The sequence below is a fragment of the Protopterus annectens genome, chromosome 1.part0 (genome assembly GCF_019279795.1).
Source record: "Protopterus annectens isolate FY-2018-M chromosome 1.part0, PAN1.0, whole genome shotgun sequence".
Taxonomy (NCBI): Eukaryota; Metazoa; Chordata; order Ceratodontiformes; family Protopteridae; genus Protopterus; species Protopterus annectens.
Window position 1 is genome coordinate 462,782,557 of NC_056725.1, and position 18,839 is coordinate 462,801,395.

Genomic DNA, 18,839 nt, shown 5'->3' on the forward strand with positions numbered 1-18,839 from the left:
TGCCAAGTGGGGTTCTTGTAATAGGGAGGGTGTTCTGTAGCAGTCTACAAACTGAAAGGCAGTTTTGCCCGCTGTTAGTTGCACATGGATGGTTTCCCGATGCTTCGTGCAGTGCCACTAACCTGGAGGTGTAGGTATCTTTGATGAATATAGATACTCCCCCTCCTTTTGTGCTTCGGTCCAAGTTTTGGGGTCAAAACGCATGGTATGAGTTATAACCTGGTAGTGCTGGGGTGCTCTCAGGAGCCTTGAACCAGGTTTCTGTTACTGCACAGACATCGATTTTCTCCATACTGAGGAGAACCTCGAGTGCATGCATCTTGAGGTTTAGACTTCTGGCATTGAGTAGCATTACCTTTAGTTTTTTTATCCTTGGGGTGTCTATGGAGGTGGATTTGTCCTTTGAGCCTTGCCTAAAAAAGGCACTATAGGGGTGGCAAGAGCCTTGGCCAGTATACGAAAGCCTAAGGGTGACAGGTGCAAGCCGTCCCTAGCGAAGCAACGTGGCTTGTCGAGCATGTCATCCCAGGCTGACAGACACTGGATCCCCTTTGAATGACACCAATACTTTAGCCAATTTAAATCTCATAAGCAAATGTAATTTCAATTTTTCATTAAGAATTGTCTCATGATGCTTCATTCTTATAACAAAACATCTTTAATATGAGCACACCTAGGAAAAGATTTTCTTATAGCCCTAAATAAAAAAAAAAATCTCTTCAAAAATAAATAAATAGTTGGAATCTATATCTATACCCTCTGATGTACTATTTTCACCTACCATCTTCATTTCAAACCATTTCCTAGCAAAAGGCATAATTATCATTTTACCACACAGAGGAGATGGTTAAACAAGCAGATAAGTTACATAACCTAATGTTTAAAATTTGAATGTGTCATAAGGTTTTAATTTTGAAAATGATATCAGATGACAATCTCAAAATGAAGACACACCATAACATGTTGTTAGCTTATGCACAAGGTACAAGATGCGATCCTAACCTCCAACCAATATGAACTTTGCATGTTGTCTCTGTGTGGTTTCTCCCACCTTCCATGTCATATGCACCCAATAATGGAGTTGTGGGCAGCAACACAGACTTTAGGTGGCCCCTATAAGGGAGAAGAGTTGTACATACCAACCGCTTTAGGTATTAACTGTGATGTGCAGTATATTTAAGATAGGAGAACATGGATCACAGACTGTGCAATATGTCAGGGTAAAAACTGGCTCTAGGTGATTTAGTCATGTTGACTAATGTCATCAAAATGGGCAAGGATAGTAACTGGTGATGAATAGGCTGAGGACCCAGTTTATTCTGGTTTTATGACAGGGATCCATGCTAATGGTGGTGGGGGGGTATGTACCCCTATTGTACCGCCATAAATTCCAGCAGTCCTGGGACAATAAGCTACTGGCTGACCAATGTCCAGTTTCCCAGCTTGGGTTACCTCAGATAGCTCTTTTGAAAGAAATCTGGACATAAAACCAGTCTACCTGACAGACATGAACTAAGGATTGCTGCACTAAATATTGGTTTGCTGATAGAACATAGCTTGGAAGTGGATGACATGATAGTAAGAAGGAGATTGGACATCCAATGTATTCAGGAGACAAGAAGTGAAGTGCAGCAAAGACACTTACCTTAGGATCCCGAGTCTACCAGGAGGAGTGGAAAATGTGGGTGGGGGGGTAGTATTGTAGTGAGGGAGAGGCTTCAGAAGGCAGTGAGGGACATCATCAGAATTAGTGATAGACTCATGGTAATCAGACTTCAGAGTAAAAATAGCTTACTATTCACAGTTTCAGCATATGCTCGACATCAAGGGTGTGATAGTAAGGAGAAAAGTGCATTCAGATAGCAATTGCAGGACCGGCAAGATAAAGCAGAACATCATTTATTATTGCTGAATATGGGTGACCTGAATGCACATATTGGGACAGACAAAACAAAATATGTTACATGCCTGGGTCCACATGGGTGGGGCAATGGGAATAAAGAAGGACAGACTATTCAAGGCTTCTCTCTGGCAAATGGTTTGGTGGTGGTCAACACATGATTCTGCAGGAAAGACATGCAACTCAGGTAGACATCCTCATAGTAAGGAAAAGGATGTTGGGTAGAATTACTCATGGCTCTAGCACATCAGGAAGAACAGAAAATAGGTGGAGTTGAAGAAGAATGACAATGTCTCAAAATAGCATATGTGAAGACTATAGAACAGATAGGCGGCCAAGCCAGTTATGGATGCAAGATACAAAAGGAAAGCTGGTGGTGGAATGCAGAAGTCCAGGAAATCATTAAAAGAAAGAAAGATGCAAGAAAAAGTGGGAGATTGAAAAGACGGACTATGCTAGGAGGGAATACCGGTTGGCTAGAAAAGAGGCTAAGACAGGAGTAAAGAACAAGGCATCAAAGGTACTCTAACACCTTCTGGAAAGTAAGACAGAAAGATAAAGAAGATACTCAGACACCCTTCATAAGTGTGCCAGCAACAACCTCCTCACCAGCCCATAGGACATCAAAGGCAGATAGAAGGAGTACTTCCAGCAGCTTCTGAATGAAGAATGCCACTCAGAGGCTGTACTGCCCCAGAAATAGCCTACAATGAAAGAAGAGGAGGTGCTACCCTAGAAGAAGAACAGCACTGAGGAAAATGAAGTCAGGGAAAGCAGCAGGCTCGGATGAAGTCACAGCTGATATAATAAAGATGCTTGGTGAGTTAGGAAATAGATGGCTCCTGAGGGTACTCATAGCAGTATAGAGAGAAAGACATGTCCCAGAAGACTGGAGAATAAGCATACTAGTGCCAGTGTTCAAAAACAAAGGGGACATCCAGAGCTATGGCAGTATAAAGGTATCAAACACCTGTCACACTGCATGAAAATTCTGGAGAGGGTGATTGATAAATGAATACAAAGAGTAGTAGAAAGTAATATTGGAGATGAACAGTTTAGTCTCAGATCAGGATGTAGTACAAATGACACAATGTTTGCAATGAGGCAGATTGTTAAGAAGAAGCTAGAGATGAGGAAAGAGTCCAACAGGGCATTCCTAGACCTTGGAGAAAACATATGACAAGGTCCCAAGTAAACTGATATGGGCAGTCTTATAATGGTTCAAAGTCCCAGAAACACTGGTAGAATTGGTGCAGACTATGTACAAAGTCCCAGTGACTCAAGTATGAACAATGTTTGGACTCACAGAGAAGTTCCCAGTGAGTGTGGCTGTACATTAGGGTTCAGCTCTGAGCCCAGTGCTATTCATATTGGTGATGGACTACATTAGCAAATAGGTTGGACGGGACAATTCAACAAAGTAGCTGTATGCAGACAATGTGGCATTACAGACAGATGCTGAACAAATGTCAACAAAGGATAAAAGAAAGGAATTCAAAACTGAATGCACATGGGATGAAACTAAGCACAGATAAGATATTTTTAAGGCAGCAAATGGAAGAAAAAACAGAAAAAAAACATCTGAGAATTGTGATAGAAGGGAAACTAATGGAACAGGTTAACAGCTTCAGGTATCTTTGAGAGGTGGCTGAGGAGAATGGAAGTCTGAATGAGGAGATCAAAGCTAGAATCAGAGGGGTGGTAGCCAAATGGAACAGTGTGCCAGGGGTAGTGTATGACAGATGAATGCCGAAGAAGCTGAAAAGTAAAGCATACAAAATAGTGGTGCAACCAGTACTGCTGAATGGTACAGAAATCTGGGCAGTAAAATCCAAGCAGTTGATGAAGCTAGAGGTCATGGAGATGAAGTGCTTGAGATGGGTGGTAGGAAGCACACTGTGGGACAGATGAAGAAATTAGGACATCAGAGCGGAAGCCAAAACAGATCCAGTTGCAGTGAAGGTCAAAAGAATGGATTATGGTGGATCAGGCACATGTCCAGAAAAACAAAAGACAATTTGGTGAAGATTTGGGACAGACGGGATGAATGCAAGAGGAAACAGGAGTGTCCATCTAAGAGGTGGATGGATCATGTGAGAGATGACCTGCAAAAGACAAGCATGAGTGTTGAAGAAGGCAGGACATGTGAAAGATGACCTACAAAAGACAAGCATGAGTGTTGAAGAAGATAGGAGAATGGCATTTAATTGAGAGAGATAGCAACAGTTCACAAGATGCAGCAGCCCAAGGAAGAAGGTGGGGAAAAAGGGGGTTGATGATGATAAATACAAATTGCATAAACTTTGCAGTGATGTTTATGCAAACAGCTTATCATTTAACCCACATTTAAATATATCCCATACAACTGTGACATCAGTTTCAGAAGTATGCTGTGTGTGGTCCAAAACTCTTCCCAGTCCTCTTTACTCTTGCTAGGAAATTCTGATGCTTTAATATTAAAAAGTATATAATCCCTAATAAATTTTCAACAGATTTAAAATCTCAATCTCAAACAGTCACATTAACTGGCAGTGGTCTGAAAATGTAATAAAAGGAATTTTAAGTTGAAACAAATTCCAGCTATATCTTTAGAAATGAGTATTTTATCATTTATGGGACATGTAATGAATCTTTTTGAGGAGTGAGTCTCTTTTATTTCACAAAAATCTGGGGATTTGGTATCTATTGATCTACCAATCACAAACAACATTTATTGATGATAAATATATGCTTTATCATAAAACACTTAAGGATGCTTCCATTTTCCTATAATTTGTGAGAGAAGAACTTACTAATAAAGTATAACTACTTCTGTTGAGTTTTCAATGTTCTTCTTTACTTAGGTGGATTTATTATTGAAGAATGTTGTCATATTGTCTCATTTTACCTGTTTAAAGTGTTAAAGGCCTGTTTCTCTTAACAGGGTCACAAAAATGCGTCTATATTAAATACACAAAGAGGCGTTTCAGCGAACGCCTCTGTGAAGATTGGAGGAAGATGGGCAAAGGCTTCCAGCCTAGTCAAATAGAATTTGATACATAATTCTATCAATTGTATAAATAAATGTAAAATACAGGCTTGTGTTTTTAAATGAAAGAAAACACTGTAAAATGTGAACTTTAAGATTGTTGCAACATTGCCATCTGCTGTAAGGAAAACCAAGCCAAGCATTTCAAATGTGTCTTTTGAAGCTGAAAAGATCTTATGAATCTCTTCGATGTTTACAAGTCGGCTCCAGTGAGTCTGGATGTAGGTTTCAGGCCCATTGTTTTAAGGTTAAAGTTAAGGGCCAGAATTTACATATGGAAGGTGCTTTATTGCTGTGGTTTCTGCTAGAGTGTATAAGTGAAATGCCTTTTATTGTTGTAGTCTCCTGAGCAGGTGTTAGCTTGCTAAATAATGCAGTTTGTGGCCTAGGAACTTCAGACTAATTGTAAAAAATGATGTCATTTAGGAGGGCCTTAGAGAGCTGTTGGTTAGTGTTTAAAAACTATTGTTGAGTGAGAGACTAGAGAGCATTTTGGTCTTGGACATCTAACCCAGCACAGCTTATGCTTTATGTATGTAAGTAAGATTATAGCACTGCGTTTTCTCTTAAGAATAGCTAAAGATTAGAAAGTTAGATTAAGTGTTTTTCTTTGACATCAGACCTGACCTACTGTATTATTTTAAGTTTCTGTGTGATCTCTGAACTCTTAGATATCTCTGTGGTGTAGTAGTATTGTCTTGTGTTTTAATTATTTATTATTAAATATTTTAAAAACCTTTACCTGTGACTGGTTTGTGTAGAGAAGTAGGCTCTGGAGTACATTGCATATTTATAGAGGTTATCGTAATAGGCCACTCTAATAAGCCTTAGACTGAATAGTCACATTACCAATTGGATAATAATATTGCACAGTAATAATTGGACACCCTTTCAAGGGACTTTGGGTAGCTGATAATTATAATTAGCTGGTGGTGGCAGCAGAAATTACTACCGTATAGTCTGGGTAAAGGGGCACATCTGGAGAATCTGTGTCAGCCTTTCCCAGGAGTGTCTGTGAAATTGTATAAATACTTTTCTCAAAGTGTGGGTATGTGTCAGTTACCTGGGCAGGGACACGAAGCACTGGTTGGACAGAGAGGGCACTGGAGGTTAGCTTGCCAGCTAGGCTGAGATCTGGACCCTATAGCTGTGCCAGTGGGGAGTCTTATTAGGGACCTGGTGAGCAAGGGAGCAACTAGCCCCAGACTGGCTGTGATCTCTGTTTGCACTTAACAGAAATTGTACTTTACTGTGTGTATTAGTTATCCTTTTCTCCTTCTAGGAGATGACCCCCCCTGGTGTTAGTGGTGAGGATTGAGGCTTCTTGATTGCTGGGCCAGGGCATGGTCATCACAGCCTCTTCATCGACACATACACAGAGAACGCCAAAACTGCAAACGCTGACATCAGCGATTTCTTTACCTGGGAAAGAAATTGCTTCGTCATTACTGTAAGTTTGCAATTTTCCCCACTGTAGTACGATCTCAGATTTGGTATATTTAGTTAGGGGGGGGTGTGGGGGGCACATGTTTGTAATGATGTGTTTATGTTTTGAGGCAAGCGATTTCTTTCCCAGGGAAGGAAATCGCTGATGCCAGCATTTGCAGTTTTGTGCATTTGCTGTGTATGTGTCGATGAAGAGGCGTTCACTGAAACGGCTCTTCGGTGATATGATATAGACCCACAAAAACACATATATTCCAAGTAAAACTATTCAAAACATATTCAGAAATGTTTTGTGGAAAATAACACTACATTTCAAAAACCTGGCTGCCTGACAGGAGACTTCAGAGGCTGTACTATCTCAACTGAAATATAGAACTACAACATGAAGGAAAAAATACAAATAAACTATACACAAACAACACTTCTTAGAGTGTCTAGGCTAACACCCTTGTGTTGCATGGGTTATAAAGTGGGGAAGAATATGGGAAAGAGAGCACAATATACTTGTATGAAAAAGTAATAATCCTGGTCAGCTCCAGCTAATTTTAGCAAGATACTTAAACCAAAAGTTATGCTTTGTGTATTTATGTACATCTCATGTAGATGCATGCTGAAATTCAAAATTAGCAACAATGAAGTTAGACTGAATATTTTTAAAGCAACAATAAAACTAATGATAGTTAGAAAACCTTAAACATTGCCATTTAAAAAAATCATAAAAGATTTAAAATAGTTAAATCATTATTATTTTGCTTAATAAAGGTCCATCAATTTAATTTCAACTGTCATTTGTTCATCAAGCAGACAAATTCTTAGCTTGGAAAGATAAATAAATAGTATGAAAGGATTAATTACATTTTTGATGGATAGAATGACTTCTGTAAGTCAAATTTTAACAGCCATCCAGAAATATATAATGCTTAGCAACAGGTTACCAAATCCTGTGAATCTTTTAAGAGAATAAACTTTAGAAAAGGCAACCTGGAAGAGATTTAGCTGAGAATATACTAGTGGCTGTGTGAGGTATACTAGCAGGAAATATTTAGTTTTGTATCGACAGAATGAAACCTTATGTCTGGTTTCCCTGTTCATGCAGAAGTTAGGCAATTGTGGATAGATGTTTTTTCAGAGCATTTTCCTTTTGTGACTACTGCATAACAGAAGCCTCAACTAGCAAATTATAATAATGAAATGTCTTTCAACTTGAAAATTAGACTTAACTCAATTAGGGTATAATTTTTTCTGGATGCCCTTTTTTGAAGAGGATGCTGTGAGCAATTTTCGGTGGAGCAGTGGTACAGAGCTTAGCATTGTCACCTCACAACAAGAGCTTCTCCAGTTTGATTCTCAGCTGGTGTACCTTCTGTGTGGAATCTGCACGTCCTCCCTGTATTTGTGTGGGTTTCCACTGGGTGCTCCGGTTTCCTCCCATATTCCAAAGACATGTCTGGTAAACAAATGTTAAATAAATAAATACATTTTTATTTCTGCAATACTGGTGTTAAAACAGGTATTTTTATCTTATATTAAGTGAATTATTGTCATTGAGGTTTATGTCACTAATTAGAATCCTTTCTAATTATGGGGAACAGTAACAGTCTGAATGCTGAAATTACTAACTGACAAAAAATGGCTTACTGATTTGTTTCTGCCCTTCTATTTACTTACATTGTGACACAGGTGTCGGAATTACTAGAGCTCCCTTATGTTGTCTGGTACAAATGCAGCACTGATTTTGCATTGTTAACTTTCAGCTGAGCTTTGGAAATGAAAGTACCTTGAATAGAAAACTAAACAAACTGCATTTTTTCATAATATGATGCATGCAAAAAAAATTACAAATCTCAGATATTGTTGATTGATTTTTATCATAACAGCTTGTAAATTATCCAGCCTTCTACCTCCTGCCCCCTCACACATAGCCCTGTTCAGTCTATTTTCACAATTATTAATGTATACTTCAGATTTGGTGGTGGTGCTGCGGTAGCGTTGTCGCCTCACAGTTAGACATTGCCCGTTCGATTCTCAGTTAGAGTGTCTTCTGTGTGGCGACATGCGTGAATGGGCATTCCTTCGTTGAAGGTTGTGCATTAGGCCCGGCAAGCCAGTACGTCAAAATCTACTGCCAATCATTAGCGGACCGGAGTTCCGCTGTGGCGACCCCTAACTGGGAAAAGCCGAAAGAAACAAACAAACTTCAGATTTATTACAACCATTTGCTCTCAGTTTGACACAGAATGTTCACTAAAATAATTACTGACAATGGAATTTACCAGAAATTTGGATTCTTACATTTGATTACCTCCATCTCAAGATAAACATTTTCCATCCTGAGTCTGATGTAAACAGATGGAATAAAACAAAATAAATGAACCAAATTAGAATTAAATTGATTTGTCACTATTCTTACTTTCATGGTTGTTTTATAGTTGTAGTCCCTCCGTCTATGGTTTTGTCATGATTGTTTCATGATTTGCAATAATTTTTTCACTTTCTGTTATTTTTCATTGCATGATCTCCACCTCCCATAATTCTCTGTGGAATGCCCCCTGCCCTTTGATGACATGTAAGACATTCCACTAAAGCTGTCAGTTCAGTGCATGAAAACAGTTATGAGGACTAGGGTGTTTTTTTTTTTCTAGTGAAAGCAATGAGGTTCAAATGACTGATTTAACTGATGTTGGCATTACTGTTATCACTGATGGTTCACAGTGGTGCACTTTTGTTTTTGTTAATGTTTTGAGTGGCAGCATGTGTATAGGTAAAGTGATTTTGTTTGGAATTTTAGGAGATGAATTTAGTGAATGATATGAATCTGTTTGAAAATTAGCTGTGAGTATGAAATTAGGAATGAACATTGTAATGATCATCACTGAAACTATGTTGCACAGTGTTACACACACACACACACACACACACGCACACACACACACACACACACACACACACACACACACACACACACACACACACACGCGCACACACACACACACACACACACACACACACACTTGCTCTTGAGCAAAGGAATGACATTTAGTGTATTGTTGCAGTTCTTCTGTATGTAATGTGAACCTTTTTTCTGAAGAAAATGTAGTACAAAACTGTAGGACAGGTATGCATTTTATGAGGGAGCAAAGGTTTATTCCTGAAATTATTTGGAGGGTGACCGAGAGATGATAGAATGATGATACTGCTAGGAGGATATAATGGAACTACACTGTGATGCACACAAGGGAATCGTGTATGCAGTATGCAGTGGTGTTGTGTTAAAGCTGTGTGTGTATGTGTGTGTGTGTGAGAGAGAGTGACACAGACTGAGAGAGAGAAAGAGAGAGAGAAAACCCATTTAGGGACATTCCACAATATTCTGGGTAGTTGGGAGGATACACATCACAACTAACATCATAGCTTGACACCTGAAAACCATACATAAACGACTAACTCTTTCCACAGAAATAAAACACACATTCCATGCCATTTTTTAAAAATGAACTCCAACAGGCATGAAACTGCAAACAGTACAATGCAGAGGTTCATCCCATTTCACCATTGCACAAACTTAACAGTAATACCTTGAAAGGTAGTGCTGTATAAACTAGTCATGACTGGAGGTATTGCACATTCACACAGAATGCCTAGACACTGGCAGTTCAGGATCAGAGTGGCAGAGGGTTGCAGCCTCCCTATACAAAATTTGTTACATGTATAATATGGCATCCTCTGGAAATCAGTGTAGCCATAGTACTCTGTATGCCAAATACTGGAACATTGTTGAACATATCTCTCAACCACTTGCACAAGAAATTCTGACAAAGCCTAAACTAATAGAGGAAAAGGCCTGAAAATAGTGGTAGCGTCTAAATATTGCTCTTATAAACTCAAAACGTTGCTAGAATAACAGGAATTGTGTTAGCATAGCATGTATTTTCTGAAGGATATGGAGTCTGAAACACAAATGAATGTCATTATTTTACTAAAATCAACCCTCAGTGATTTTTCATAAAAACACAAATTTTATACGGAATGGACCAAAAATATAAAGAAAAAATATGAACATTCTGCAGAAGTCTGGACTGTTGAGAGGTATGTGCCTGAACCCAGGTGGGGATACAGTAGGTACTTCTTAGATGCCAGCATCCTGGATATACTTGTGATACTTACCTGCATGCCATGGCATTTGGATGATAATATAATAACCATGGTATCCCCTGATCATTGTACCAAGATGCAGGCATTCCAAGTGCTATCAGTGATGCTTGGCACAACTGACTGTGCTCACATGTGCATTAAAGCACCTCAGAATCTACATTGGCTGGTATATTACAACTTCAATGGAGCATGACTTCCTGATTCACAACGTTATGTGCAATGACAATGACATTTTGTGTTCCATGTCAGGTGCCAATATCACAGCTCCAGCCACCATTACGCCATAGTCACATAGAGCTGCACAGGCCAAGCACCATGCCGCAGTTATAGGCAGACAGTTGTGGCTGATACATCTGTACTTGCACAAGATGATTCTTACAAAGGTACCTGAAAGAGAAAAATAAGACACACTCCATATTCACATTCACAACTGCTAACTGTTGCAGTGGTCAGTACATTTGACTAACATAACAGGACAATATGTAATATGTCTCTGTGGAATAACATGCTGCTGCTAGCTATCCAGTTGCTTGGGATGCTGCTAGGAATAGAACCACAGTTTCACACACACACACACACACACACAAATATATATATATATATATATATATATATATATATATATATATATATATACATATATATGTTGTAGGCAAGATAATTGTACCAGCACATGAAAATGTGTGTGTGTGTGTGTGTGTGTGTGTGTGTGTGTGTGTGTGTGTGTGTGTGTGTGTGTGTGTGTGTGTGTGTTTAAAACACTATGTAAAATTTGAGATGTCTCCAAAATGCCAACATTAACTTTCCCATTAAAGGAGAGTTGCATGGATAAGCTGGTATGGTGAATACTGAGTCTGTGAACTCATAATGCAACGCAGTGGTGCAGCGGTAGCATTGTTGCCTCACAACAAGAGGTTCTCTGGTTCGATTCTTGGCTGGAGTGCCTTCTGTGCGGAGTTTGCATGTTGTCCCTGTGTTAATGTGGGTTTTTTCTTGGTACTCCAGTTTCCTTCCACATTACAAAGACATGCATCTGGAGAGTTTCTCCATGGGCCTCTGCTGAAAATTGGCTCTGATCCAAGTTGGACTTTCCCAGTAAACAAATGTTAAATAAAATAATCACAACAGAGACCTGAATATATAGAACTTCAGTGTATCCTATGACTTCTATCTTAGTGATTGGCCTGGACTATGACGTGAGAGGGGGATAGTGCTAACAACAGTTAAAAAGCTTAAAAGCATCCTCATTACAAAACACCAGAAAAGTGAAGTGATATGTGTATGTGTGTGTGTGTGTGTGTGTGTGTGTGTGTGTGTGTGTGTGTGTGTGTGTGTGTGTGAGACAAAGTCTGAAGTGGCAGAGTAAGCAACTAACTAGCACAGAGGGACATTACCCACCCCCCTCACCCAACTTATAAATCACCACCCACAGTAAGGAATCTGGCTGTCTTAAATGTGCAAGGCATCCATCCTACTTTACTTTAGTAAAAAAGGAAAAAAATAACATCAGACTTTAGCTTTCTGAATTTCACCCCATGTTAAAATATTAATACGACTCCACTTTAGACTGCAACAAATCTTTTAATTTCAGCCACAAGAAACCTATAGCAGATTATGGCACACTTGGCATCATGAGAATTTTTCCATTGTTTCCTAAATGATGAGTAATTTTTGTTATTCCATTATCACTTATGTAGTCACTCATGCACATAAAATAGCTTGACTCACTCATATATACCTAAAGGAAAGAATCCTTACAACTGCCACAGCTCTAGGCAAATGCTCATATTGTTACCATTAGCTCAAGTACAAGAAGGCCCAATATACAGCTAGCTAAAGTGACATCTCCAGGAAATAAATGGTATTATAATATAGACAGACGTTATCTACCTTGAGTCTTGCTCATTGATCTAAGAAAGCATTATATAGTCAATCACCAACAATTATTCACCAAAATGAATAACACAGGATGTAGCAATCAAGTCACTAAAGGATTCAGCAGTTATATGGCAGGAAGGATGTCATTTCTGAAAGTTAAAAGTGCCCTCCCATGGCAACATGTTAAACAGCTGCAGTGCTCCAGGGTTGTTTACCAAGCCCACTCATATTTTCTATCTTTGTAAGGTTATTCATCCTAGGCTATCCCCTGTGCACCTATTACATTATATGTAAATAATCCTGTAATTCTATTATGACCCACAAATACTAACCTCGATGCAGGTCATCCATAATTTAGCCTACCTATCCAAATAGTGACTTGGAAAGAAACTTCAAATTTATTAAAAAAATGTTTTGTATCACCTTATCATCATAGCTAACTGTTCAAAACAACTGGGACATCACTATTCCTCAAGTAAGAAACTAGAAAATATTATTATATTAACTTCACTTTGACATAATTATTTTCTTTGAAATATTGCATTACAGGGTTTTAAACTCAATCTGCCAGCAATTAGGAGTCCGAAATACACACCAACTGCAGAGAATTCTGACTGTTAAAATATTCACTCAGATGAAGACAAAACAGTTGAGAAAGCACTCATATACTTGATTTATTCACAGAATACAAGATAAAGCTTTCGGGTAACACCCTTCATCAGTATATTCAGTCCATTTTAAATACTCAAGTTCAATAAAACACATGACACAACCATCTAATAAAAGATTGCTTTCAATTAAGTACAAAACGCAGTATCAATTATTCAATTACAATGTCACAATACATAATACATTTAAAATATGACACACATAAAATATAACTTTCATATGAACAAACTAACATTTCTACATATACTTTTTTCATGTATATGTGCTTTTACATAAAACAAGTATTATTTATAATTTTTTTTTGCTTAGCTACCAGTATAGGTTTTATACTAACTAAATTATTTAGCCCTGGATATCTATCTGCTTCTAACACAGTTTTCCATTTATATTCCATTACTTCCACCTTATTATTAACATCCTCACCCCTCATGTCTCTATATAATACTTGCAATGCTTTAAATTTAAGCACATTCATCGGCCCCTTATCCTTATAATGTTTGGCCAGTGCATTAGTTATAACCGTTCTTCTCACCTCTGATTTGTGTTCATTTTGTGTGTTCAGTTATATGATCATTTAGGCGCCTTGAGCATTTTCCTACATAGAAACGTTCACATTGTATGCAAGTAGGTAAATAAACTATCAATTCAGTATTACAAGTTGATGGCATTCTATTTTATACATCTCTTTACTTATAGGATGTTTAAACTCTATATTGTTACATATATCCTTTCAACTGCAGTTATGGCATGGTATTGTATCATTTGTACTTGATATATACATTTCTTTACTACTGAATCTAAAATTTTTATAACATAGGTCCCTTTTCAGATATAAACAATTCCTATGGGCAAATTTTGTTTTTTCTCCTAGAATGGATATTAGATCTGGCATTGATATTAAAATCCACCAGTTCTTTCGTATTATTTTCTCTATGTCTTTTGTTATATTGATTTGGGTGGTGACATATCTTAACTGGGTTCAGTTTCTTTATTTCCCATGTCCATCTGTGAAATATCACTAAGCATAGCTGGTGCTATCATTTCTCTCTGTTCCAACATGGGAAATAAAGAAATTGAACTATGTTATAAAGATTTTAGATTCAGTAGAAAATAAATGTATATATCAAGTAGAAATGGTACAATACCATGCCATAACTGCAGTTATTGTAAGGAGTTTAAACATCCTATAAGAAAAGAGATGTATAAAATTGAATGTCATGCAACTTGTAATACAGAATTGATAGTTTATTTAGCTACTTGCATACAGTGATGATTAGTGATCAGCAGTATGGTTTAATGCCAGGAAAGAGCACTACAGATGCGATGTTTGCTCTGAGAGTGTTGATGGAGAAGTACAGAGAATGTCAGAAGGAGTTACATTGTGTTTTTGTAGACTTAGAGAAAGTATATGACACGGTGCCTAGAGAGGAGTTGTGGTATTGTATGAGGAAGTCAGGAGTGTCAGAGAAGTATGTAAGAGTGGTACAGGATATGACGAGGGTAGTGTGACAGCGGTGAGGTCTGCGGTGGGAGTGACAGATGCGTTTAAGGTGGAGGTGGAGTTACATCAAGGATCAGCTCTGAGCCCTTTCTTATTTGCAATGGTGATGGACAGGTTGACAGACGAGATCAGACAGGAGTCCCCGTGGACTATGATGTTTGCAGATGACATTGTGATCTGTAGTGAGAGTAGGGAACAGGTGGAGGAGACCCTGGAGAGATGGAGATATGCTCTAGAGAGAAGAGGAATGAAGGTCAGCAGGACTAAGACAAAATATATGTGTGTGAATGAGAAGGAGGATAGAGGAATGGTGAGGATGCAAGGAGTAGAGGTGGCGAAGGTGGATGAGTTTAAATACTTGGGGTCAATAGTTCAGAGTAACGGTGAGTGTGAAAGAGAGGTGAAGAAGAGAGTACAGGCAGGATGGAGTGGGTGGAGAAGAGTGTCAGGAGTGATTTGTGACAGACGAGTACCTGTAAGAGTGAAAGGGAAGGTCTACAAGAGGGTAGTGAGACCAGCTATGTTATATGGGTTGGAGACAGTGGCATTGACAAAAGGGCAGGAGTTTGAGCTGGATGTGGCAGAGTTAAAAATGTTAAAATTTGCACTGGATATGATGAGGGTGGACAGGATTAGGAATAAGTATATTAGAGGGTCAGCCCAGGTTGGAAGGTTTGGAGACAAAGCCAGATAGGCAAGATTATGTTGGTTTGGACATGTGCTGAGGAGGGATGCTGAGTATATCGGGAAAAAGATGCTAAGGATGAAGCTACCAGATAACAGGAAAAGAGGAAGGCCTAAGATAAGATTTATGGATGTGGTGAGAGAGGACATGCAGGTGGTTGGTGTGACAGAGCAAGATGCAGAGGACAGGAAGAAATGGAAACTGGTGATCCGCTGTAGCAACCACTAATGGGAAGAACTGAAAGAAGATGATGATGATACAATGTGAAAGTTTCTATGTAGGAAAATGCTCAAGGCACCTAAAAGATTGTATAATTGAACACAAATCAAAGGTGAGAAGAACGGTTATAACTAATGCACTGGCCAAACATTATAAGGATAAGGGGCCGATGCATGTGTTTAAATTTAAAGCAGTATTACATGACATGAGGGGTGGGGATGTTAATAATAAGCTGGAGGTAATGGAATATAAATGGATAACTATGTTAGAAGCAGCTAGATATCTAGGGCTAAATAATTTAGTATAAAACCTATATTGGTAGCTAAGCAAAAACAATATAAATAATACTTGTTTTATGTAAAAGCACATATACATGAAAAAAGTATATGTAGAAATGTTAGTTTGTTCCTATGAAAGTTATATTTTATGTGTGTCATATTTTAAATGTATTATGTATTGTGACATTGTAATTGAATAATTGATACTGCGTTTTGTACTTAATTGAAAGCAATCTTTTATTGGATGGTTGTCATGTGTTTTATTGAACTTGAGTATTTAAAGTGTGTTTAAAATGGACTGAGTATACTGATGAAGGGTGTTCACTGCTTGTGAAGGCTTTATCTTGTATTCTGTGAATAAATCAAGTATTTGAGAGCTTTTTCAACTGTTTTGTCTTCATTTGAGCAATAAGGAGTCAACTGCAGACATTCAACATCCAAATGCGTTCAGCTCCCAGCCTGCATATGACCTACCAGTCACAGCCATGTCCTATGCAGAGATGCTTGAATAGGTTCATAGTTACATATTCTCTCTATGTCCATGGGGGTTATCTTATAGGTTCATAGATTAGTACTAGGCTAATTGCCCTTGCGAGTCATTTTAAGCCTAGCCAATTATCCCTTGTGAGACTTAAACCTTGTACCTTGTGTTTGTAAGGCAAACACCTTAACTATTAGGCCACCCTCCCTACTGCAAAATATATTTTTTTTAGATGTATAACACTTGGTCCAACTTATGAACATCACTGCACCACCTTACAAACAGCAAACTGACTTGGCTCAGACTACAGCTCCAAGTATCTCCTAGTTTCTTAATATACAAAATAAACTACCAAGATTTCAACCTATCATTAACAAAGTTCCTTATTTAGAGGTGTACAGCTAGGAACCTAAGAGCCACATTTTCTTTGCAGAGTGGCTTATATATTTAAAAGTATAAGCTTACCATTATGGGACATACTTTCTCTGTCATACCTTAGTATTTGAAATGGTCTTCTCTTCACAAGCTTACCATCATGGGACATGCTTTCTCTGTCATACCAGAATGCTCCAAGTTATCTCTGTGTTTTAATACAGTCGGAGCAAACCTTTTTAAAAAGCCTGGTTTGCCCATCAAGTAGCTGTTATTTGAAGTACAGTGGTTACATGTTAACATAGTTCTAAACTCCATTACTCAAGAATAAAAATAATGGACAAAAGCCCAAAATCGGGGATCATTTTTAACTATTACCCTAATTCTCTTAGACAATGGGGCAAAAGGTTTTGCTTCAACTTGAATTTTCTGAACAATAAGAAGTAAGAAACTCTAATGTCTGACATTACTGACTGGCTGTAATCCTTAGTGATTAACCAGAAAATCCAAAAAATTACAAGGGACAGGGAAAAATATGAGGCAAATTCAGGGACATTCTGAAAAATCAGTGACAGTTGACAGCTATGTATGTTAATTAGTCAAGCAGTATAAACTAAACATGAAATGGAATGATGAACTGCGGTGGTGCAGAGGTAGCGTTGTTGCCTCACAGCAAGAGGTTCTCCCTTTCGATTCTCGGCTGGAGTGTGGGGAGTGCCTTCTGTGTGGAGTCTGCATGTCCTCCCCGCGGTTGTGTGGCTTTCGAAAGACATGCGTAAATGGGCATGCCTTTGATGAAGGTTGGACGTCGAGCTGGCACCTCGGCGTTCGTGAAAATCTACTGCCAATCATTAGCGGACCGGAGTTCCGCTGTGGCAACCCCTAACTGGGAAAAGCCGAAAGACAACAACAACGAAATGGAATGATGAATCCAAGTTAATCTGTTATAAATTTATTAACTTTCAGTCCACTGTGGAGCACATAGCACTATGAAGACATTCATTATGTTTCCTGCATGGTATATCTGCCCTACATAAACTAAGTAGTTTGTAGTGAATTATAAATGTTTTACACAATGCTACTAATAATGAATTTGATCTTAAACTATATAGTTTCTTTAGACTCACTGTACATAATATAAAAGCTAAAAGAAAAATCTAGGCAATGATCATTGAAAATTGCCATAAAGGTGAAAAACCTGATGTCCTTAAGGGGTCATTTGCATATACCCCATGTGCCTCCAATACAAGAGGTTTAAGGAATCACACAGTGGAAACTCTAGCTTGGCTATATTTCTCGTTTAGTTTTTAGGTTTTAGTTTTTAGTTTTAGTTTTTACTGAGTTTTCTGTGGGACTTTTTTACTCATTGTTTTAGATTGTACATAACATATTTACTGTGTTGCAAAAGGCTTAGTTATGCAGAGCCTCTCTTCAACCTCTGTATGTAAAACACTTGTATTTAAATACACATAATAGTACTTCATTACACAGTGCCCTCTGCCCAAGCGTGGAAGAAAGTCTGGTTAAATTAGGTTATTCGCCTAATAACAAATAAAGAAAATAGAAAAAATATCTGTCTCCCAATTAGTGCCGTGCCATAAGTATATATTCTTGGATAAATCATGAATTTCCACCTCATAAAGTTATTCTTCTCTTCACACTGATGTGCTTCATATGGTATTTGCAATCTATGAGAAGCAGAGAACACAGTTTGACTTCGAGTGACTTAAATAAGACATAACAGTGTGTCATTGTAGATGGAAGACCCTGCAACAGTTGAGCAGCTGGGACTACAGTCATTAATGATGTATAAATGTACTCGCACACATTATATGTCACTCGTGATACATAAAGGTGTTCAGGTGTTAAATATGCAAACTCTGAAACGTTTGCTCAGTAGTGTCTCATTCAACACCCTCTGGAAAGTTACAAACATGGATTTATATATTATAATGTGGCTTCAGGTTAGATGGATAGTAAGAACTGAAAATACTCACCAGAAGCACCAAATAATTTTATATTAACATTATCTAAGACACTCTTACAGTACTTGTTGCTGCATGTACATCACTAATTTGCATCATATGAAGTATGCTTTAAACAGAGAATTCATTCATTAGATAAGTCTGTGTATGAATTTTGTCATTATGGAACTGGATAACTAAACTATCATTGTGTTATCCTCTGCTACCCATAACTCAGCCACATGTAAGCCTTCTTAATGGAAAAC